The 23,390-nt window shown below is 46.4% G+C and overlaps 1 pseudogene; it reads left to right on the top strand.

The window, feature by feature from the left end:
* Nucleotides 1-14,460: 14,460 nt before the first annotated feature.
* LOC123326896 lies at nt 14,461-14,567 on the top strand (annotated as a pseudogene).
* Nucleotides 14,568-23,390: the final 8,823 nt, after the last annotated feature.

Genomic DNA, 23,390 nt, shown 5'->3' with positions numbered 1-23,390 from the left:
AAGCTAAGGGGAAAGTCACAGATATGCTTATTTAATGTCTAGCATAACGCTAGATAAAATAATTAGGATGGTCTGAAAAACATCTCAGAGTATCACCTCTGTGAATAACAAATCAAATAAATAAATCAAAACAAACTAGACAGAACATATTGAAAGGCTGTAAGAGTTTAGGAACTGGGTAGAGAGAAGAAATTAGATGACCTCCTTTTGGATTCAAGAGACATGTTGGATAGCATGAGAGGCGGTGAGGATGAACCACTCTGACCACAGCTTAGCAGAGTTCTGTGAACCCGGTACCCTTCCAGCAGTCCAACTGTCCTGGCTCAAAAACCAGACATTACAATCAAATTCTATGAGAATTATAGAGAATTAAATTGTATAACCAAGTCTGATGTGTACCCTCCACTAGAAGTGATACATTACAGAATCTGTTGGGGAATGCTAAAAATCATTTGTTATTGATTTATGTAAAAGTTCTTGGCAAATGGAATCCAAATCCCACATACATGCACCAAAAGAAGTAATTGCCATACCAGATAATGTGGATATTTTCGCATTTTACCCTTTGGGATGAGGAATTCACCAGACTTCCTAAAGTTCCAAAGGTTATGAAGGCTAGTGGTTAATGGAATGAGCTAAGATATTTGCCATAACCGCACTCATTAAAGAGCTATATTCAACTAGACTAGAAACAATAAACTCATGAGAAAACTTTGGTTGGACCTACTGATAACCATAACCTACAAAGCTGAACTTAAGAGTTAATGAATGCTAATCATGACTTCCAGAATTTCAGGTTATAGGAAAAGAATACATAACCATTCTCAGGGAGACTTTATTACACATCTCACAAAGCTTCAACTGCCGAGATACTAATTAGTTCATCAGTAGATAGTATAGCCTAGACCACCCTGGTGTACACAGGTCAGTTAACCAATGGTTCCAACTATGGGAAAGGCCGCTGATCTGGTGTCTGGATTCAGGCACAATGTGGTAAGACTGGCTGGCTAAACACCATGCAACTCAGGGCTACCTGCTAGGAAAAGGCCTGGAAAGTCCATTCTGAGGGTCCACCAAAACTACAGGAAAGCACCAGCACTGGGGCCGAAAAGAAAACCACCCCAGAGCTCCTCTCTGAGGTTTGCCCAGCAGTCAGGTGAAGGATAGTCAGCATTTTCTCCATTTGCTTCCAGAGGCTTCTGCAAGCTTTATAGAAATTAGTCACGGGAAAATGGGACATTTTCTCCATTTGCTTCCAGAGACTTCTGCAAGCTTTATAGAAATTAGTAACAGGAAAATGGGACATAGAGGAGGATGCTGTACCACAGCTAATACTGCAAAGATGCAAGCTTCTCATCTGCAGCCATCTCTACCCAGCTTCAAGTTTTCCTGTTGCCTAGGAACAGTCACAAAGCATGCTGGGGAAAGTGGCTTAAGCATCCAGGTGCAGCCTCTGTGGCCATCTAGGCCAATTCTTGACCCAAGCCTGACTTTACATGTCTATCTGAACTTGCACATGGCTAGAGGCCTAGGGGTTTCCCCACTTTGCACATGGCAGACACTCCCTGGGAAGGGAAAAAATTAATTTGACACAAGCAATCAATCCCACTGGAATGTTTGTGCACACTGAGCCAAGCAGAAATGGATCCTAAAGGGAGCACTTCTGGGAGGTGATGGGAATTTTAATGCTGAAAAATGATACTGTGTTGAGAACCCAGTATGATGGAAGCAGCACACACATTTGCATCCAAACCATAAGCAACAACACACATGTGCTCACAAGCACATATATGCACATACATGGGCATGCAGACTAACCAGCCTCATGGGAGAAGATGTCTGGGTATATAATTGTCCAGCCTTCAGTCATTTTGTTTATGTTTTATATTCAAAATGTTTAAAGAAGTAGAAGAATGAAGCAGTGCTAAACCCCCTCGCGGTAGAAAGCTCTAGTAGCTTGTGAAATGTTCCTCGGATGCCAGTGTGATTCCCATGGTGCCAGGCTTGGTGAAAGCACTATCACCCTTTACCCACAACCCAAGCCAAAACCCTGTTGATTGTCTGAGACTCTACCTCCCCTTCGACCTTACAACCCACCACCATTACATCCCCTGTGTCATCAACTATCTTTCAGTAGTTTCCTAACTAGAATTTTTATCTCCAATTTTGCCCCTTTTTCCAATACGGTCCTGGCCTAAGTTATAATTTTTATTCCATCACTTCAATCCTTTATGCTTCCCCACTGCTTACAGGATAGAGTCCAAATCCTGGAATATGAAAATCTGAGATCTCACATGCATCTCCTAACGTCTAACTCTCCATGACCTTGCACAACTCTCTGCCTTTGCCCGCCCTTCTCCCTGTGCCAGGAATGCCCCTCCCCACCCTGTCAGTCTGGATAATGAGCTCATCTTCGAATTGCCAATTTAAGTACAACTTCCTCTATGATCACCACCACATCTGCCTAAACAGGCTTCCCCACTCCCCGATTTGTGCCCCTGCATTCCACTAGTGTAGTCATATCATGTACCTGGAATGCTTTAGTGTACTACTTAAAAATGGAATGTTTCCCTCTATCAAAATGTGAGTTCTCTGATGGTCTAAAGAATGTGCAGGAAAGGAGAAGGGGTTCTGGGTGGAAAGAAACGTAGAAGAAAGCCAAAATAGCTGCTTAATTGCCTAGTGCCTCCTTTTGAGATGATGTGGCTGGGCTGGGTTTGCACATGCCCTGGGAAATGCAGGTTTTTGGATTGCTTTCACCATCTTCTCTACCTGACTCAAAAGAAGACAAGTTCAAGGACGTGACCTGGCAGGAAGATCAGTAAGTTAGTCCTCCTTGTGCCTTGGCAGAGCAGCTCTGATGGAACCTTGAGGAAAGGCATTATCTAGGGTGTTAAGGTACATCTCTACTTACAGGCTTGGGATCCAAAGGAACAGGCTGAGAAAGTGTAGGTTTTTCAACACAAGCCCAGAAGTCCCAGAAACGTGGTCTGTCTTCCAAAATATTCTTTTTTTTTTTAAAGATTTTATTTATTTATTTATTTGAGAGAGAGAGAGAGAGAGAAACAGCATGAGAGGGGATAGGGTCAGAGGGAGAAGCAGGCTCCCCGCCGAGCCGGGAGCCCGATGCGGGACTCGATCCCAGGACTCCAGGATCATGACCTGAGCCGAAGGCAGTTGCTTAACCAACTGAGCCACCCAGGCGCCCTCTTCCAAAATATTCTAAGGGCCAAAATAGTTTGAGGCCACTACTGACCACCAGGATGACTCTCCCAAGGAAATTAGAGTTCATCCTTACTGAGCAGGGATGCTGGGTCACTTACGAGCTCTGACACCAGGTGGACTGACTATACAGTCTCTAGCTGCAGAGACAAAAAGCCTCAGAAGGATGGAAACAGAAGCAGGGCATAAATGTCCTGAGACTACTTACCACCTAGTTTCTATCCCTGCTGGCTTTTCTGTTGTCCAGTTGGCTCAGAATGCACTCAAGCCCAATTAGCTCAACACTCTTATCAGTCTCAGAAAGGGAAAGGGATTTACCAAGCTTATCAATAATAATACTGTTCTCCTGGCAGCCAGCCTACTACTCTTTCTACTTGGACCCAATCACCTGGCGTCATCATTTACCTGCTTTTTTATTTTTGCTCTGTACTTTCCTGGCCCAACTGATTTGTCAGTCTCCCAGTTTCGGCCACCTTCACAGAGACCAGAGTTCCCATTTTCCCTGGTCAAAATAGAAACTGCTCATAGCTGCTAGGGCTATTTGAGCCCCGGAGCCTTGGAACGGAAGCACTATATAAAATATGGAAGTTTTCCTGTGCTAAAAGAGATGAAAGAATTTTAGTTAAAAACAACAAACAACTCCATCATGGAAGAAGCAGAGCAACAAGCCCTGAATTGGACTTTATTTTCTTTTTATTTATTATCGATTTAAATTGATCTTGTTTACCATGGCCTTTCTATAGAGTATGTTCATAGAAACTCAGGCTGATGTTAAAGGAGTTAGCTTTATTTGGGAAAAGCAAAACTGACTAGATCTGGCCATTTTAGGGGACTGAAAAGACTCAGAAAGCAGAACCAAGCAAGGTAAGGGGACACCAGCCCATTAAGGCCTCTAACTGAAACATCAGTTGTGTTTACCAGACTGACACACCAACCCCTGGGAAAGCAGGATCCGGCGGTGCGGCTCTGTATATGATCCACTGCCACCCTCTCGCCCTCCTAAGACTGGGAGCTCCTTGAAGACAGAGGCTGTACCATACTCCCCTCTGTACCACAGTGCAAGGGACGTCAGAAGTGCTCCCTACATGCTTGCAGGAAGAATCAACATCGTCACACCCTTGAATGTTTATGTGCACACAAACACACCCATGTGTATAGATGGAATCCTCATGAAGCCCCATTTCTAAACTTTTCTCCCCAAAGTTATTGGGTAATACTTCTTAAAATGTATTTTTTTCTTTCACATGTCCTAACATATATTTAACCTCCCTTTACTCTTGCCAGAAGCATCTATTTACCTCATGGAAGTTTAGGTTAGTTATAGTAGCAGACAAAGAGAAAGCATCAATGTTCAGCTCTTGACATCCAGGATAGGATTTTTTTAGTATACTGCTTGAATTCTCAGACTCCCATTAACATATCAAGATCCAGACTGGGTGGACTTAACCATTGAGGTCACTTTAAACAAGAGGTAAAGAGTACTCAGGATGAGACATAAGAGAGATTCTTGCCATGAGGGAAGGATCAAGCATCAGGGGAACATGGGAAAATTTCAGTCTAGGAAATCAGACTCCAGGGTCTTGGCCTCCTCCTATAAGCCCACCTCAACACCCAATCAGATTGTAGGGAGGCAGCTTTAGAAGATAATACCCCAGTAAGTGTGAAGGCACCGGAGCATCCTAAGACCACTTCTGAGGAAGATGTGGGCCTCTAGGAGAATGCCTACCAATGAGTCACACACCATGATCCACATGGTGTGGAGGTGAGGGGACGAAGGCACAACACTGGCCAAGGTGGGTACCTACTTAGGTGAGCCAGGTTCAGAGCTTCTGACTTCTCACAGTTGGCACTGAGTGAGCTGGGGAACCACATATTACTTTGTTCGCTGATGATGGTACTCCGAGGTGCTCAGAGAGTCAGTGACCAGACAAAGGCCTGGGGTCAGAACTTTGATTCCACCGGCAGATAGTCAGAATATGAGTGTTAGTGCTGAGTATCAACACAATAGCCCAAAAAGCAAGACAGGTCTAGCCACACACCTTTGCAAGTACCAGTACAAGGATCAGACCAGACCAGACCAGTCATGATTCAGAGGCTCCAAGCACCCTTCTCTCCCTGCCCCCACCACTACCGCCACAAGTTCATGTGTACACCTCTACACACCCAGACCCCATTCCAAAGAGAAGTGGGAGAGTGGGAGGAAATCTGGGTGACTGAGCAATTTACCTGAAAGAACAATCATCAAAAAAACCTAATCCAGGAAGAGAAAGAAAAAAAAAAACTTGATATACTATAAACTAGTCAAGTTGGGGTAGGGTCTCAGGAGAAAGATGAGCTGTACATTAGAAAATTTAACATCTACATTTCCTTCACACATTTGGGTAATAAGGAGTAAGTGTGCAACTGAGCCACACTGTCACCCATCAGAAAGAAAACCTCAGCCATTCTGGGCAGTTAGATGAGCCACTCTTCCATTCTTATACACATGTGTCTCTTCCAAAAGCAAATGGAACATATCATGAAACGTTTCACTCCATCCCTGGTGCTGCCAATTTCCTACCAGACATGAAAAAATGTACAGTCCTCAAATGCAGTGCGGGCTGTCACTCCCATCCAAGTCCCCTAGCTCAGCTTTCAACCACACTCAAAACCAAGGGAGAGCCCAGAGAAAGGCAGCTGACAAAATTGTCAGCAATTCTGTCTGCCCAAAGCATTCTCCTTCTACTATCCCACTTGACCTCAGACTATTCTTATGAGGTATGGCAGAACAAGTATGCTTACCTCTTTCTTCAGATGAGGAAAGAGAGGCCCCATCTGTAAAAACGGACACGTTGGCTGGCTTGGCCCAGTCACAGAGCTAATTAATGGTGGGTAGAATTGGAAACCAAGGTCTCTCAAATCACGTCCTTAGATTCTTCTAGGCAAACACAGACTATGGCTTTTGCACACACAACCTAAAGCACTTCCATACCTGTGGTATTGGAATTAACTTTCACTCAAGCCCACAGAATACATGTGGCTTTTTTTTTTTTTTTTTTTTTTTTTGGCTACTGGTGACTGCAAATCTGGTTCCTTAGTCACTTAAAGGCACACAGCAAAAGAGGCTAATACCCTGGACCATTTATTTAAATGTCACTAACAAACGTGTCCTTAAACATTACATAGAAAGTTATCCTTCAGAGAACAGGGACTGGCTGTCCTCCCTCTCTTCTGAGGATAAAAGCAGAAAAACACGGTGAACCTATAGTTATCCTGCAGTCACTTTTGAAAAGGATCAAATAATGGGTGACCCTTCTTGCTACTCTTTGGACAAAATAATGTCCCAGATCAAACACTGGCCCACAGAAAAGCTGGGTTATAAATGTCCATCATTAGGAGAATGGTTAAATAAAACATGGCACATCCATACAACAGAATGTAGCACAACTCTCAAAACAAACGAGGTAGAGTTATATGTACTGACATGGAAAAATGTCCATGATTATAAAGTGATAAAAGCAAGGTGGAGAATAACAGGCATAGCACGATTCTCTTTTTGTTAAATACAATAAGAAAGCTAGCTATGCATTTGTATAAACGTGCATTTTTATATGCAACAGGCATATATGTCTGTTGAATTTATCTTAACATCAGGGAGGAAGAGGGAGAAAGAGCATTCACTTTTGACCACAGATACTGTACTTTTGTTTTGCATCACTATTTGTTACAACAATAAGTGTCAATGCCTTTACCCCTCCAAACAACCAGCAGATCCTCTGTCTTCCTACGTTATCCTCGTATAAAGGGTAATTGGCTTATGAATGTCTGGTATATCATACATTTACATTAATTGGGAAAAATGGCTGCATTTAGGAAATAGTCTACCACCCCCCCCCAATTTGTTTTTCACCTTAATTTAATGATCAAAAAACAAACCACAGATCAAGGGAGAAAGTCACATAGGAAACAAGACCACAAGGAAATATCTCAAATTAACAAACAGAGGTTGTCTCTGGGTGATGGGCTTACAGTGACCTTTCTATCCTTTACACATCATCATATTTTCCAAATACTCTACAGTGAGCCAGCATTACTTTTACAATAGAAAAATAACTTCAGGATAAAAAATAAATGTTCTGTGAAACTATACCAAAAATCAAATCTCCCTAAATGAAACCTTGTTTACCACTTTTTAAGTTAATTATCTTTTAGTTTATAGACAACAAACACATATTAAATGAATCAATGAATGAGTGAAACTCCCTTTCTGATTGATCTCCAATTAGCCATTTTTTCCTGTATCAGTCCCCATAACTCAACAAGACCATAAATTCTTCAAAAAGAGGGACTATTTGCTGCCCATCTTTAGGAGTACCCTTAAAATCTAGCATGATACTTGGCACATGGCAGACACTCACTCAATATTGATTAATCCATTTGCGCGTTTGAACTTTCTACCTGGGTTTTTCTGAAAGAAGAGTGCATCTTTAGTTTTCCAGTGCCTCTGAAATACACGAATATCACAAGCAATAAAAGGGGCCCCCTCTAATTAATCCAGAAGCAACAAGAGTTATGGGCTATATTTCACAGTCAATATTGATTTCATAAGTCTTTTTGTTTAAAGTAGAATTGCCTGTCCACAAAAAAATGATTCATTTCCTTAGTATAGTGTTTCATTATAAAACTCCCAAATGACCTACACACCAATAACTAGCTCTTTAGAAAAATCAAGCCAACAAATACTAAACAAGCAAATATTATCCACAAGGCACTGATCTGGGTATTGAGAAGAATACAAACAAGTCCAAAGCAAAAGGTATGCACAGCCTATATGGGGAAACCAGATATGACCATTTTCTAGGGCGAGGCCTCCAAAAGGCCTAGAGTCGTCAGTGTTTAGTAAGGTCTGGGGAAGAGGCTAGTTTCCAAACAAGTCTGGTGCACACCACATCTTGTCCAAGTCACCACCCAAGAACTCAAAAGTCCACTGTTGTTGAAACCACTCCAGAGCCTCCAGGGCTGAGCAAGATGCAGAAGCCTGCACACCCAGCCCACTCCAAACTCAAATGGACAGATCATTCTTTCATGCAATTCTCACTCATTCTCCAGCGAATGGATCCAGTTCACCTCCTCTTTTCTCAGGCTCTCAGCAACCCTCAGTCGGTCAGATAACCTTGGCTCCCATTTGCGAAGAAGATGGAGGTCAGTTTAATAAGAGCTCTACCATCTGACCTATAAACAACCTGGTCTTTCCTCATAGCCACAGAGGAAGAACTATCCCTCCATTCTAGAGATAACCTCTTAACCAGGAATCTTATGCTTTTCCGACATTTGAGGAAGCTAGTACCCACCCTGGTATCTCACCCACCCACAAACTACCTTTTATTCTCTACCATTGTCTCCTCCCATGACTTTTTCAACATTCAAAGATTTTTCTCTGACAATAAAAAAAAAAAAAAAATCACTGGACCTGATCACCTTTTAAAAGTCCTTATTCAAGTACAATTTGTATGCATAAAATTGCACACATAAGTTTACAGGTCTCTGAAATTTTACAAACAGATCACACTGTGATCAAGAAACCGAACACTACCTGTACTCGCAAAATGTCCCTTCAATTAACAGTTCCTTTTTCTCCTTACTTTTACTACCAGACTTCTGGAGAAGTGGTCTGTCTTCATTTTCACCACCTCCTCATCTGTTGCATCCTCAGCACCCCCGTCTTCAGGGAGTCCCACACCCATCCAGGTGAGGCTGTTGGTCCTTCCTCTCTACTTTCAACGTATAACAGGCAATCCTCTTTAGGGTGCTTACTATGCTACACTGAGATCGTTTGTTTATGTGTCAGTCAATCCCACTAGACTGTTAGCCTCCTGTGGGAAAGATTATTTCTCACTTGTTTGTGTACTCCCAGCACCTGGCACTTAGTAGGTGCCCAGCAAGTGTTTGACACTTAAATGAATGAGTGTAAGAATGAATGAAGAGATCCGTTCACTGAAATCTGATACTCTGCTAAAATTGATCAGTTCTTTGTCCAGTTCTCATCAAAAGTCATAATGATATCAGGCTGTCAAAACTCAGTGGTTGGGATCAAAAAGAATGGCTAGAAAATTATACTGTTCCAATATTTGGTTAAGCATTCTCTTTATATCCGAGTATCTGAGCACGTTATGTGTCAATGCACTGGGGTACAGAGAAGAGACTTAACATCTTGCACCCACCCACCAAATTAAAGCTGTGACATTACTCCCAATGGCACTCTGTCTTTCCATGGCCATACACCCAACATGGAGTCCTGCCAATCTTTTTCCCCAACTGCTTCTGGAGCCACTCCTCCCTCTCCTCACAACCTCCTTTCCAGGACAGTAAGAAGTCAGAGACACAAATCCCCCAGGAGACCCCAGACTCCTCCTCCCAGCCCCCTTTTGTCACATCCAATTAGCCATCTGCCAGTCTCCCGGGCCTCCTCCTAGGCCCACTGTCCAGCTGCCAACTCAATAGTCTTTCCCCACCCCCCAGAGATGCCCATTGTCCTTCGCTGCAGGGTAAGAGTGTAAAAGGCGGGGATTTTAGCTACATTCCCAGTCCCTGCCTGCCATGCCCTGGAATAACTGTAAATGCAAGCTTAAAAATTCCATCCTTATCTATCTCTACACTGTTAGTGAAGGGAGGGAGGGAGGGAGGGAGGGAAGCAGGAAAGGGGGGAAGGAGAGAAGAGAGGAAGGGAGGTGAGGAGAGAAGGAAGCTATTGAAGCGTCATAATTTCATCATTTGGAAAATAAAAACATTCATCTAACTAGTAATATGATTGTAATATATGTGTAATACAGTCATACATACACAATTATATTCTATTATTATAATGTAATCCCATTTCTATTACTATTTATAATATGCACATAAATATCACAATATATACTGTATCTATACATATCAAGCAATTCTGAGAGGTAAGGATTTTTTTACCCATTTTACAGATGAAGACACTGAAGCCTGGAGAGGCTGTAACTTACACAAGGCCACACCACTGGTAAATTCCTGATCTAAGACTAAGACTCAGGGACTGAGCCACACCTAAGGAAATCCCACCTCCTCCTAGTCTAGGGACTCTAAACCCAGTCCCACATAGCCCACCTTATGCTAATGCCAGTCCCTTGTTTCCTACTCTTCCCCCTCTGGATGGCCACATAAGACCCCTCACTTGATGACAGTTCTTGGGTTTGCCCTAAAATGAGTCAGAGAAAATGCTTTGGGGCCATGCTCACTGGCATCTTCCCTCTTATGTGAAGGGTCCCTCCTCATGGAGAAGAATGTACAAGAGGCTCTCCCATAAGCCCTACTCTGCTTCCTCTTTCTTCTAGGACTTCTAGAGACATTAAGGAAACTCTGGAAATTCAAGATTAGGTCCCATCCCCAACAGACATACTGCCTAAAGCTGCCTGACACCTTCTTGCTTGGATCTACCTCCCTCTCTCCTCTCCTCACTCAGCCTCCCCTGCAGAGACTTGCCTCTCTGCCTCAGACCCTATAGGAGATAATTCTGCAGACCCCACCATAGGCTGAAGCAAATCCCACCTCCGCCTGCAAAAGAAAGCCACCAGCACTTCTAAAAGGATTGCTAATTTGGGATCTCCCAGCCGGCTCTCCAGCTTCTCTGCCCAAGGGCCTCCTAGGGCCATGCCAACCCAGCTCGTCCATTTCACAGTTGCCCTCAGCTTCGGCAACCCTCCCCAAGCACACCACCAGCAGCCCCTGGACCTCCAACCAGTGGGTGCTCTCTCTACGGGGGCTGTTGATCAGGCACATTGTGCCCTCAGCCAAGGGCCTTTCCAGCCAGCTACTTCACTAAGGTCTTCCTATACCACCTCCTCCTCTGGCTCAAGGCTCACCCCTCTGCTGACCTTGAGATCCACACCTCCAGGCCCATCCAGGAGCTTCCTCCAACTATTGCTTCTCTCTTTCCTAAATATTCATTCTCTTCCTCATCCCTGCCTTCTCCCTCCTCCCCACCCCTAGGTATTCACATATCTTCCCTACCTAAAAAAAGCCTCCCCTCAACTGTTACCCATCTCCAACTACCTCACTATTTTTAACCTTCCCTTCACAGCCAAACCTTTCCAAAGAGTCATCTATATGCACTCCCACAACTTCCTCCCATCCACTCACTCCCCATTCCCCTTGCAATTTGAATTCCACCTCTCCTACATGATTGAAACTGTTATTTCAAAGGTTACCAGTGATCCCCCAATTTCCAGAACCAAGGCTGTATGCTCAGTCCCCATCTCCCTCAACCTCTCTGCAGCATTCTTCTCCAGGCACTGTTCTCCCCTGGTTCTCCTCCAGCCCTACGCTTGCGCCTACAGCCCTGTCCTTGGCCCTCTGCCCTTAAGTCTGTATATGCTTTTCATTTATTATCCCATCTATTCTGATAACTCCAGCCACAACTTCTTACGGATATCTCCCAAATCTATATTTCCAGCTCTGGCCTCCCTCCAAAGCTCCAGATTCCTTCCTTACCCGCCTACAGAACCAACACCTCCCTTAGCTTATTCACTGACACCTGAAATGCAACATGTCCCAAAGTAAACTCCCAAACCCTCCCTCTCCTCCTGTGTCCCTATAGCTGCTCCTCCTCTTCCTAACTCCTGATTTACATTTAGGGTACCTCCATCCTCCCAGTCACCCAGGCTCTAAGCTTTGGAGTAATCCTTGATTACTGCCTCTTTTTTGACGCCTCTACATCTAAGTTGCCAAGTCCCATAGACTCTATGTCCAAGAGGTCCCTCACATCCACCCCCCTCCTCTCCATTCCCACTGTGGCATCTCAAGTTCAGACCCCCCCATCACAGTGGTCTCCTAATCCAGTGCTGGCCAGCAGTTCCTCTCCCATTCCAATGGACCCTCCATAGGGCTGCCAGATTTATCTTCCTGATCATGCCTCCATCCCACCCAGAAATTTTTAGTGGCTCCCAAAAGGAAACTGCAAATAAAGACCAAACTCCTTGGCCTGCCATTCAAAGCCTTTTAAGATCTGGGAGCCCAGTATATGTTTGTAAATGTCGTGATTAATCAACCTGGTCCAAACCCCCTTCTAAGTTTTATCTCCCACCGAACCTCCACCTGCATCCTCTGAGACCATTTACTGGCCCAAATACGCCACGGGTCTTCATACCTCCTTCTAACGTCATTCCAGCCTGGGAACACACTTGCTGTCCTCCCCATCTAAATCCTACCCATCCTCAAGCCTCAGCTCGAGAAGTAACCACTTCCTTGAGAGCACAGTTCATCTGCCACTTTTCACTCTCCCACCTGTTTATCCCTGGTATCCATGTTTTCTAGCTAGTGTCCAGTTCCCTTCTAATAATTAGGCCTCGGGCAGAAGGGGAGGAGACAAAGCTAATTCTCCAACAATTTCTTCTCTACTTCCTTGAATTAATTCCTCTGTCCTCCCAGCTGATTCTTTCTGTTCCTTCACTCCTCAGTAGACACGATTTCAAGCAGCTCTATTGATCCAACAGCCCTGTGGCCGTCAATCATTTCCTAGTTATTTTGCTGCCAGTCATTCACACACAAAGGAGTGGCAGGAGGAGTCTGAACTGCATGCAGACAGAGAAGGAGCAGGAAAGGACTGATTCACTGCACCCACCTGAGGCTTGGCGGAAGCAAGAACTCCATTCTCGCTGGGCTCCTCCAGAAGGCACAGGGCCGTGTGCCAGGGCCTCAAGGGCGGGGGGTTGGCATTTTTATACTTTCGCGGAGGGGGAGAGAACAGGCGTGTCCTGACCTGTTGTAACAAGGGTGCCCCATCCAGTCTCTTTGCGAAACCAAATTGAGAAGGACTGCTTTCTTCCTGGACTGGCAAGGTCCCACAGAGGTCAGATTAAATAAAATCATGCTTGTCAGAAGGGGCACGTGCAGTACTAGAATGCTCGATTTAGAAGGAACTATCTACATATATTTGGATAGAACGTACAACTTATAAAGACCTTTCACATATAGTATCTTATTTGAGTCTCTCAGCAGCCCTACGCAGGAAAGCGGAGAGGGGGCTATTATCCTCATCTTACACAGATGTTAAAGTCACTTGCCCAAGTCATTCAGAGAAGTAGAGTAGTGCAAAGGGGAGTGTTCACCTCCTGCTCTCTTGCCTGACCTTCTCAGCCTCCTTCACAGGCTTGTCTTCCTTTCCCACCCCTTCTATCCAGGTGCTCCCTGAAGGGGCATATTTATATCCTTCCCTTCCTGCTCTATATTCTTTTTAATGATTTTATACACTCCCATAGCACAGTACACAGCCGCAGCAGGCACCCCATAAATATCTGTCAAACAAATGATTGAATGAAGGAATAAAAGACAGCAGAAGCCCAAACCCTAGCCTCCTGATTCCTGAACTCCATCATGCACCTCTCTGGCACCCTCTCCCACCCCCTAGCAAAAGCCCCACACAACACCTCTTCTGGAGATCCCCCAGCCTCTGCATAAGCATGTTCACTTAAAAAAGCAGGAACAACAAGGGCAACTAGCTAGAATGTCTTGCGCTACCACTGTGTGTCAGAAATGGCCAGATGCTTTTTATACATTTTTCGTATTTAATCCTCCCAACCTGTGAAATAAGCATTCTTAGTCCGATTTTGCAGAAGACTGAAAATGAGAGAGATTAAACAATTTACCCAAGATTCTACCCCTGGTTAGTGCCAGGCCTATCTGATCCAAAGCCCATGATCTTCTGGCTATACCAGGGTGTCTCAACCTCAGCACTATTGACATTTGGGGGCTGGAAAATTCTTTATTGTCCTGTGCATTATAAGATGCTGAGCAGCACGCTAGACCTCTACCCACTAGATGCCAAGTGGTGACAATCAAAAAACTGTCTCCAGATATTGCCAAATGTTCCCTAGGGGACAACATTGCCCCCAGTTGAGAACCACCATACCATACCATACTGCCTACCTCCAGAAGCAGAAAGAAGCTTGTCAAGTAAAAGTGTTAATTCTCCAACATCTGAGAAGGACCCCTTGGTCATCGGTTCTAGTGTTTTACTGATATTTATAGTCAGGGAGATTTTTATCACCTTCTCACCTTTATCACTTTCTATAGCTTCAGTTTATTCTAACACCTCTTCTATTCCCCAAAGGATTATCAAACACAATTGGACAGAAGGTGCCAATAATCAAGTTATTGATGACTGGTGGCACAGGATGAAGCTTGGATGCCATTGATATGTTCTAAAATATATTACTGTAGAAATAGCCTGTATATAGCTTTGCACAGTGGCAGTATCGTAGCCAATGAGGTTTATCCGAGGCGCGATTACTGCTAATAGAAATAGTCTGTACAAATACAATATTAGAAATATTAACAACATTCCATCTCTAGGACAACAAAGTCCTCTCAATACTCCCCAGGAAGTTCCTGGAAAATGATGTGACCTAAAGCTCAACTCATGATGGATGGAAGTGAAGGAGAATCAAAAAGGAACAATAAACATTGAATTAAGCATCATTCTGGGGCATCAAGAATGTGTCAAAAAGAGACGTTTTCCTTTGCTGCAAAAGAAACCACCCCCCTTCAGTGCCTGGCATTGCACAGACGGAGTGGTGATATTTACTCTAAGAATTGCACACAATGGGTATTATTCCAAAATAACATCGTCTTGATGACCTGGACATAATGATGTCCAGTTCCTCTGTCCAAGTGGGATGAGGTTATTGTCTGAGAGAGAAATCTGAAGAATCATATAGTGAATACAAACAACTGCTTATATTTTACCATGTCTGTTTTACCTATATTAGGAGGAGGTGATTTGTTTTTGTTTTTGATGAATCACAAGCTTTTTTAAAAGATCTTTTTCCTCACCTGCAAATAACAAGTAACTTCAGTGGGGGAGATAAGCCTTATGTGTATGAAAGGCCTAAAAACAATACAATACCACCGATGAAGTGAGAAAATGAGTATAAACAAGTGAGTGTTTTAGGAATTCAGAGAATACAGTTGGTCCTGTGAGCTGTGAAGGCTCCCAGAAGAAGGAGGGGTGGCTCAAGTCTTTGAAGAATGAGTTGGATTTGGAGAGTGGGGGTGCAGGGGTAGATGATGCCCTTGGGAAGTGAGAAGAGCAGCCTGGCTGGAGGTGAGCTATGAAGTACGGACTTGACCCTAAGACACTGGGGAGTCACTGTAGGTTCATAAACCAGGCAGCAATGTGATAAAAGCAGTGCCATCTGCCTGCAGGTGCTAACCTGGAGTGGGGGTGAGAGAGCAAATTCCATGGGACAAGAAAGGAGGCCATGGGCAACACAACAGGGCCTGGACTAGGGCCGAGGCTGAAGATGAACAACAAGGGCTGATGATGAAAGATCATTCAATAGGGTTTATTAGAGGAGAGAAACTCCTCACAGACAATACCAAGGTTTTAATTATCATGACTGGGAGAGGGGAGATGCCACTTACAGAATTAAGGAACACAAGAGAAGGAGCTAGTGTGGGGAGTTGGAAAGACACACCGAGTTGAGTCTGAGGCTGGCTGAAGTCCAAGTGGCAGCGAAGACTCCAGTTGAAACTGTCTGGACTCACAGGACCGAAGCCCAACAGAAAGGTAGAGGTAGAAGATACTTCCACATCAATCTCTTTTCACTTATCCTCTTAACTCTTCTTTCCTTTTAGTCTCAAAAAAAAAAAAAAAAAGTTTTCTCCTCTGCTCACCGAAACTAAGCTCTTGTATTTGTTAGGGAACCTACTTTTGTCTCACCTCTCCAGATATCTAATGCAACAATTAATCTAGCATCTTCAGTGTTCCCTGTCTATAAGCTTTCTCCCTTCCACCTACAAACCTCTTCTGACTCCCTGGCAAAAAAAGGAAAACTCCTTTTCTTGATACTAACATTTCTTCTGACTGGCGCCCAACCTCTTTTTCCTTTCACTGATAAACTGTGCAAGTAATGGGTTCCTACCCACCACCCCACATCCCTAATTTGACTGTCTCTTCTAATACTGTGCTCCCAAGAGCTCGCAGTGGCCCTGTGTTCATCACACCCAGTGACACTTACCCAGCGCTCTTCTTGCTCAACCTGTCTGCAGCCTGTCTTCACTTCAGATCCCACGTGGACTCCCTGGGGTCTCCAGGATCAAGTCTCCTTTGTTGCCATGTTACAAAGAAGGGGTTTTCCCCCAAATTCTAACTTTAGTCCTTCCCCTCTTCCCTCCACTCCCTCCGTCTGACAGCCAAAGCTTCAGCTGCATCCAGCCTTGACCCAGAAGACTTCCAAGTCCACATCACCAGCCAGAATCTCCTGCCTATGCTCTTGTCTTGAGTCCCATTTTTTCCACAAAAAAGCTCCACCTGGCTCCATCGGTCATCTCTAGTTCACGACCTCCAAAGCCAACATCATCATCTGCCCCGCAAACCGGTTCCTATCCTCAGTCAGACCATGTCAGTTGGCACACTGCTAGTCCTCTACACTCTCAACCCAGCTACTTCCATTTCCTCAGAGGCTTACTTTTCTTCTCCCCCCACCCCCACCCCCGATAGCTAGTTTGTCAACAAATCTCCACATTTCTACCTCTGAAAATGTCTCTCAGAGCTGTCCCTGACTCCCCATCCTTTTTGCCACCAACCCAGACCAAGCTCCCTCCCACTCAGCTCTGAATCACAGTCCTGTCTCTCTGGATTCTTTCTCTCTTTTCTCCACTTCATCTCTCATATTACCCCCAGATTAACCTTTCCAAATGCCACTTTGTTCAAGAAGTACCTTGCTCAAGAACCTAAAATGACTCCCTACTGACTGAATCAAACCCAAATCCTCTCTTGGGCTTCCCAGACTCTCCCTATCTGGTCCTGCCCCACTTACCTCTCCCTATGTCCTATTACTCCCTAACCCACCCCCTCTATTTGGTGCCCAGGAACCTCAATGTCAACGTCCCAAATTCCTCTCCTCTGTGCCTTTTACCCATGCTGTTCCTCCCACTCTCTAGCCCCCTTCAAGGACTACCTTTGATTCTACCTCGTCTATAGTTCTGTCAACTTTTTATCTTATAGAACCATAATGTTTACTAATTAATCTCCAAGTGAGCGATAATTGTCAAACTCCTTTTTAAAAGTTCTTCTAGATCAAAGACCACTTTGAATATTTCTTTTGTATTCCACAGCACCCTGGACAGCAGAAGGCTCCTAGTAGGAGTTGAAAGGTCCTTGATGGTTTTCTATTCCAACTGGTTTCTATTCCCAGTTCCCATAGTTGGCCTCCTCTACATCATAAAAATGATCAATAAAACTATTGTGATGGAATCCACCAATATATAAGAATAGGGGGCTAGGGTGCATGTTTGTGCATGTGTGTGTGTGTACAGGGACTTGAGATCTAGGGAATCCAGCTTACTCAGTTGGTCAAGAGAATTGAAATACCAAAATAATCAGAAGAGGACAAGTAAGGGATCAAAATGACAGAATTATTCAAAACATGCCTTAGTAGAAGCATAGTATGCCAGGGCTTTGGCAAAGCAATTGCCAGTCTGGTCCTTATGCATGTAAAATTTTCCTCCAGGAAGTAAGGTGTAACTTTAGTGCTAGGGACTTTGTAAATGTGTTTGAAGTTTTCTCAGTTGTTCAACTGAATAAATGTATAATCTGTCTGGCCTACCAGTACAGTGCTATGTTCCATAAAGATGGAGAATCAGAAGGGAGAAGGTTACAAAATATGGCCTTATTCCAGGCTTAAGAATCCTCAGCAAGAGCCCAGGCTAGAAACTAGAAGAGGAAAGATCAGGAAGCAGAGCACAGAGGACCCCTTTGGGGATGGGAGGGAGGCAGTCCTAGACCCAGCCATTGGCAGTATACACCCCGACTTGCAACTTGTTACAGGTCATCAGTTATTTCCAGCCTTATTCATTGAGAATTTAACCTATCTCTGATTCCAAGTACACATCAGACCCCCCTGCGCGCACACACACACACACACACACACACACACACACAAAGACTGCCCAAGGAGGAAGGAGAATATCCACAACAGGAGTCCCACAGGAGACAGACCCCAGTCTGCTATTTATTCTGTGTTCTGAGCCAGGGCTAGACAATGTAAGTCACACATTGTGTTTTGAAAGGCCCTGGGAAAAGTAACACATTGGACCATTATAGGCCATTAACACCATTAACACTGTGTGAAATTATCAAGCCTCCAGAAACTGAACTCAGCTCCAAGGGCCTGGGACAGAGAATGGACAGGAACTAGTATTTAGATGGGAAGGAGGAGTGGTTGCCAAAAGACGAAAGTGGGGTCCAGAAAGGGAAGGTGGGAAGGTTCACACTCCAAGAGTTTTTTTCCCCTAGAGCTAAGAAAAGACAGACTTTGGCCAGAGATGGGAGGCAAGGGGTGTGGAGGATGTCAGGAGAGACCTCCTGATGAGAGTTTCCGGCTATCACTTATGCCAGGGAACCTCTCCCCTAGATGCCAGGTTATAAACTTAGGTCAGGAGCCTCTTTAGAATCCATGCTTTGGGTCCTGGGCAGTGTGTGAGTGCAAGAGACAGAGACTGATGGGGGTGGGGGGAGAGGGGATAAGAATGCATATATAGAATGCAGGTCTGGGGAAGAGGAAGGAAGGAGAGAAGCAAGGCTGAGCCCTGGGAAGCAGGAGAGGATAACAGGGGCTTCCTCTGCTTTTTTCCAGGCCCTGGCATCAGCTCCTGTCCTCCAGTTCTTTCCTCTTCAGACCAACCAGAAAATGAACATATGGGCCAACCAAGTCTTGACTTCTAAAGCCACAAGTCTCCCCAACAAAGTACCCCACCCTCTTCCCTAGAGATGACCTCTAGGGCAAGGCAATGAGATTAGGAAACAGATGGATGTGCAAAGAGCCTTCAGAGCTAACCTGATCCTTGACCCCACCAGTTCATGTCCTCTAATCCAACTTATGGAAAGAGAGGGCAGATGTGCAGCGTCCCCATAACTTATCACACTCCTTGGGACAAAGATTCCAGACAAAATGGTTCCAGACGTGGGAGATGGGGAACTGGTGGAAGCCACAGGTAAACGGGAGATTGGGGAATCCCTGGCCGGCAGAGAAACAGGGCCACAGGTGGTGGGAGATGAGGGGGTCTGTTCTGGGGAAGGGGCTGTGAAGCCAGGGAAGAAGAAGAGCTATAGACCTGGGAGGATGGGAGGGGGCAGGGGCCGCAAACAGCTGTAAAGACAGATCTGGGGGCTCTATACACCACAGGCAAGCAAAGATTCAGTGGGTGTGATGAGGAGAACGCTAACTCACACTTCCAGGAATGAGTGATTCTTAGGAAAAGCTCATCCGTTCCCAGAACTGGAGAAGAGGAGGACACGGAGGAGGTCCGAGGCGCCCACTGCCCTCCCAGCCCCGTCTGCCTCTCGAGTCGGAGACGCCGGCTCCCCACACGCACCAGGCATGACCGTCCTTGGTCCGCCCGGCTCCGGACTGTCAGTCAGCAGCGTGCGCGACTCCCGGTCCCCACTGCCCCACTCTACGCGTCAGGGCCCCGGGCCCCTGGCCCGAGAAGGGGTGCCAGCCCACGGCGGCCGGAGGCTGGCTGACAGGCGCTGGGGGAGGGGGGAGCCGAGGGAGGGGCCGGGGACGCCGGTAGCAGAGCCGCGCGCTGCAAAGTGATCCAACATCGCCCCATCCCCGCGCTCCGGGAGAAGGCGGCCGAGGGGACCGCCTCCCGCCTCCCCAACACCGACTCCCGCAAGTGGGGTGAACGCCGAGGGGTGCCTGACTCCCAGCCCCCACCCCTCCCCAAAACGCAAGCAGCATTGCCATAACAACAAGAATCTCCGCAACTCCAGCCCGACGACGAGGACTGACCCCCGACACGCACACCCCAGCAACAGCCCTCCTTCCCCAAACTTGTCCGACACGCCGCTTCCCAGGCAGCAGCCCTCCCGCGGGCCCCCCGCGCCCTGCCCAGCTTACCTGTCCGGAAAAAGGCGTCTACGTCCGAGTCGGCGGCTCCTCCTTCCTCCGCTGCCCCCTCCGGGGGGTTCATGACTGAGGGAGGCGTCCGCGGGCAGCCGGGGACGGCCGAGCCCGGGGCCGAGGGCTGCTGGGCGCCCGCTGGGCGGAGGGCGCGGGGCGCAGCGGCCGCAGACCGAGCGGACTCGCGGCTTCGAGGGCGGGCGGCTCGGGCGGCTGGGGCGGCGGGGCTGGGACAGAGGACGCCCAGCCTCCCTCAGGCGGAGGCGCGCGGCGGGCTGGGGGCGCCTGCCGCCGGCTCCCCCATGGTACCCCTTGCCCGCGGGCGCTGGCCGCCTGCTGTCTGGCCGGGGCCGGGCCGGGGCCGGGGTCCGGGCTGCCTGGGCGCCCGCTCTCCCCCAGCAGCAGCAGCTGGCTCTCCTCCTCGCCCGTCTGCCTGTCTCTATTGTTCAGCCCTGCTCCGCTCTCCTCTTTATTTTTCCTCCTCCCTCCCACCCTCCCTGTCTCTCTACCTCCTCCCTCCCTCGCTCTCGCTCGCTTGCTGACTCCCTCCCTCGCACGCTCTCTGGCTCCCCCTCTGGCTCCCGCCGCCGCCGCCGCCGCCGCCGCCGCCGCCGCCGCCGCCGCCGCCTCCCCGGCTCCTCCCCCGGCTCCCGCTCCCCAGTCCCGGCCAACAATGACCCGGGCAGCGCGGAGCTGAACTGAAGCTCCCGCCCGGGCCGGCCGCTCGCCGCGGGCCACCCGTGGCGCGGACGCCTCCCTCTCCGGCGGCCGCGCGCCGGCCTCTCCCGGAGCCGAGCCTGAGCCGCGAGCTATTGTTCGTGGCTGCGCTAGGCCAGCTTCCTGAGCCCCGCAGGAAAAGCCCCGGCGAAGGAGGCGGCCGAGGAGGGGGCGGGGCCGCCGGGCGAGTGCGGGGCCGCCGGGCTCGCCCAGGGGCTCCGCCGCCGCGGCCCCGCGCACTCAGCTCTCCGCTGGCGCCTCGGTGCTGCGGCCCCCGCGGCCGTCCTCCGCCCTACCCGGCACCCAGGTGTGTGAGGGGAACCCCACGCTGTCCGCCCGGCGCCTCTTCAGACCGGTCCCGGAGCTGCACTGACCTGTCCCTAGAGGCTGGACTTTTCCCCCTCCTTCCTGACAAAGCTCTCGCCTGTCTCCCTCCCCTCCTGAGCCTCTCGCATTTTCCTCACCATCTCGCCTTAGTTCTTCTCTTTTTTAGCCTTTCGTTTCCTTTTCCCCCTTTTCAGCGCCCCTTTAAACATATCTGCCTGTCTCTGTGACTCTTTGTCCCGCTCATTCCTCTTGCGATGTCTCCCTGCCCATCTCTCCCTCCCCCCTGTCACCCTCTTCTGTGTCTCATTTGTCTCTGTCCTGCCTCAGTACTTGGCCCGTATCTCTGAGCTCCTCTTGGACAGCTGTCAAAACTCCCTAATCCCCAGGGGCCTTCTCTGTTTTGTTCCTCTCCCTCGTGTGAATGGAGAGATCCAGTTGGCCGGGAGAAAGGAGGTGTTACAGCAAGCTGAATTTCAATTAAAGTGGGGAGAGGGGCTAGGGAGGAATGGGGATGACAGCAGAAAAGAAAGCAGATGCTGTATGGGGTAATTAATGCAGTGATTGTATTGTGCCAATTGGTTTTTAAGCAATAATTAAACAATAATTAGCCAGTATTCTGTTTATAGTTCTAGTGACTGCAGAGCCTACAAAACAGAGGCTCTTTAGACCTAAGTACTTAATGTGGTGTGTTGGGAGGTGTTGCTCCTGCCTCATCTAGGCAGATGGAGAGGCTGTGGCCTGACCTAATGTGTTAAAACACACCTAATAGGAAAACCAGGTCCTAGTCTAAAGTTGATGGCCTGCTACCCACCAGCCAGAATCTCCTGGATCTATTTATCTCTAACAACCTACTTGGTTCCACCTCTCTGGATGATCAAAGCACCTGGGACCTTTCCAGATCTACTAATAGGGTACTTCTAACAGCAAATAGAATGAATTACATAAGTCTTTAGTGAACCCTTTCTAGCTCCCTGTACTCATCATCACTTTCTTTACTGAATGCCACACATTTTTTTTTTTAAACCCACTGAAAATATAAGTACAGTTGCCTGTCTCCAGTCCTAGGTACATCTATCAGGTTCCATTTCTTAAAAATTATTAATAGTGACTCTGAGATCACTGCCCTGAGATCTAATTCATCTGGCCCTGGTATCTTGAATTGCCTTAAAGCATCCTGACACCCCCTTGTCTACCACCTTCTCTGACAGTGAAAGTACTTCTCATTTGTCTTTTCTAAATTTTGCCTCCCCTTAACCACATGCCTAAACCCTGGCCTATACTCCCACATAAATACATGATGACAGAACTGTTATCAACAGCCACCGTTGTGATATTGAGAACCAGAAGCCTGGCAAGAATATTAGCTGATCCCAAATTCAGAAGAAACATTACATGTTTAGAAGAAAGGTCATATCAAAGTCTCAATAAATGTGGACTAGAATGGGGGGAAACCTTATGTGATACCAATTTTTGAGAGGAAATTTGGCTATTTTTATTAAAATTTTAAATGTTTGTAGCTATATTATTATCAAAGAAGATTTCAGAGCAAAGAATATTACCAGAGATCAAGAGGGACATTTCAATTCATCAGATGGATGTAACAATTCAAAGAGTTTTTGCATTTAATAAGGGAATTTCAAAATATATGAAGCAAAATGGATAGGACTACAAGGAGCAGTAGACAAATTCATAACTACAGTCAGACATTTTAATATCTGTCTCAATAATTGATAGAATAAGGAGACAGATCATCAGTGATTGGTGCAATCAACCAATTTAACCTAACTGACATTACAGAATACTCCACTCAATAACAGCATATACACATTTTTTTCAAGTGCACAGGTAATATGTAACAAGATAAGCCATATGCTAAGCCCTAAAACAAGTCTCAAATTTAAAAGAATTAAAACCATGAAAGCTGTATGCAAATTATACCTCAATTTTGGGGTTTTTTAAATCACACGTGTGTTTTCTGAGCACAATAGAATTAAATTAGAAATCAATGACAAATATATGGGAAATACTCCCCAAATATTTGGAAACTAACATACTTCTAAATAACCCATGTTCAACTTAAGAACTTCAAAGGAATATTAGAAAGAATTTTAAAGTGAATAAAAATGAACACATCATATAAGAACCTGTGAGAAACAGCTAAAGCAGTATTTAGAGGGAAATTTAGAGTACTAAAATATCTACTTTGAAAAG

This window comes from Neomonachus schauinslandi, chromosome 1 (genome assembly GCF_002201575.2).
Source record: "Neomonachus schauinslandi chromosome 1, ASM220157v2, whole genome shotgun sequence".
Taxonomy (NCBI): domain Eukaryota; kingdom Metazoa; phylum Chordata; class Mammalia; order Carnivora; family Phocidae; genus Neomonachus; species Neomonachus schauinslandi.
The sequence above is the reverse complement of the archived record's forward strand: the minus strand, read 5'-3'. Positions and strand labels throughout refer to the sequence as shown.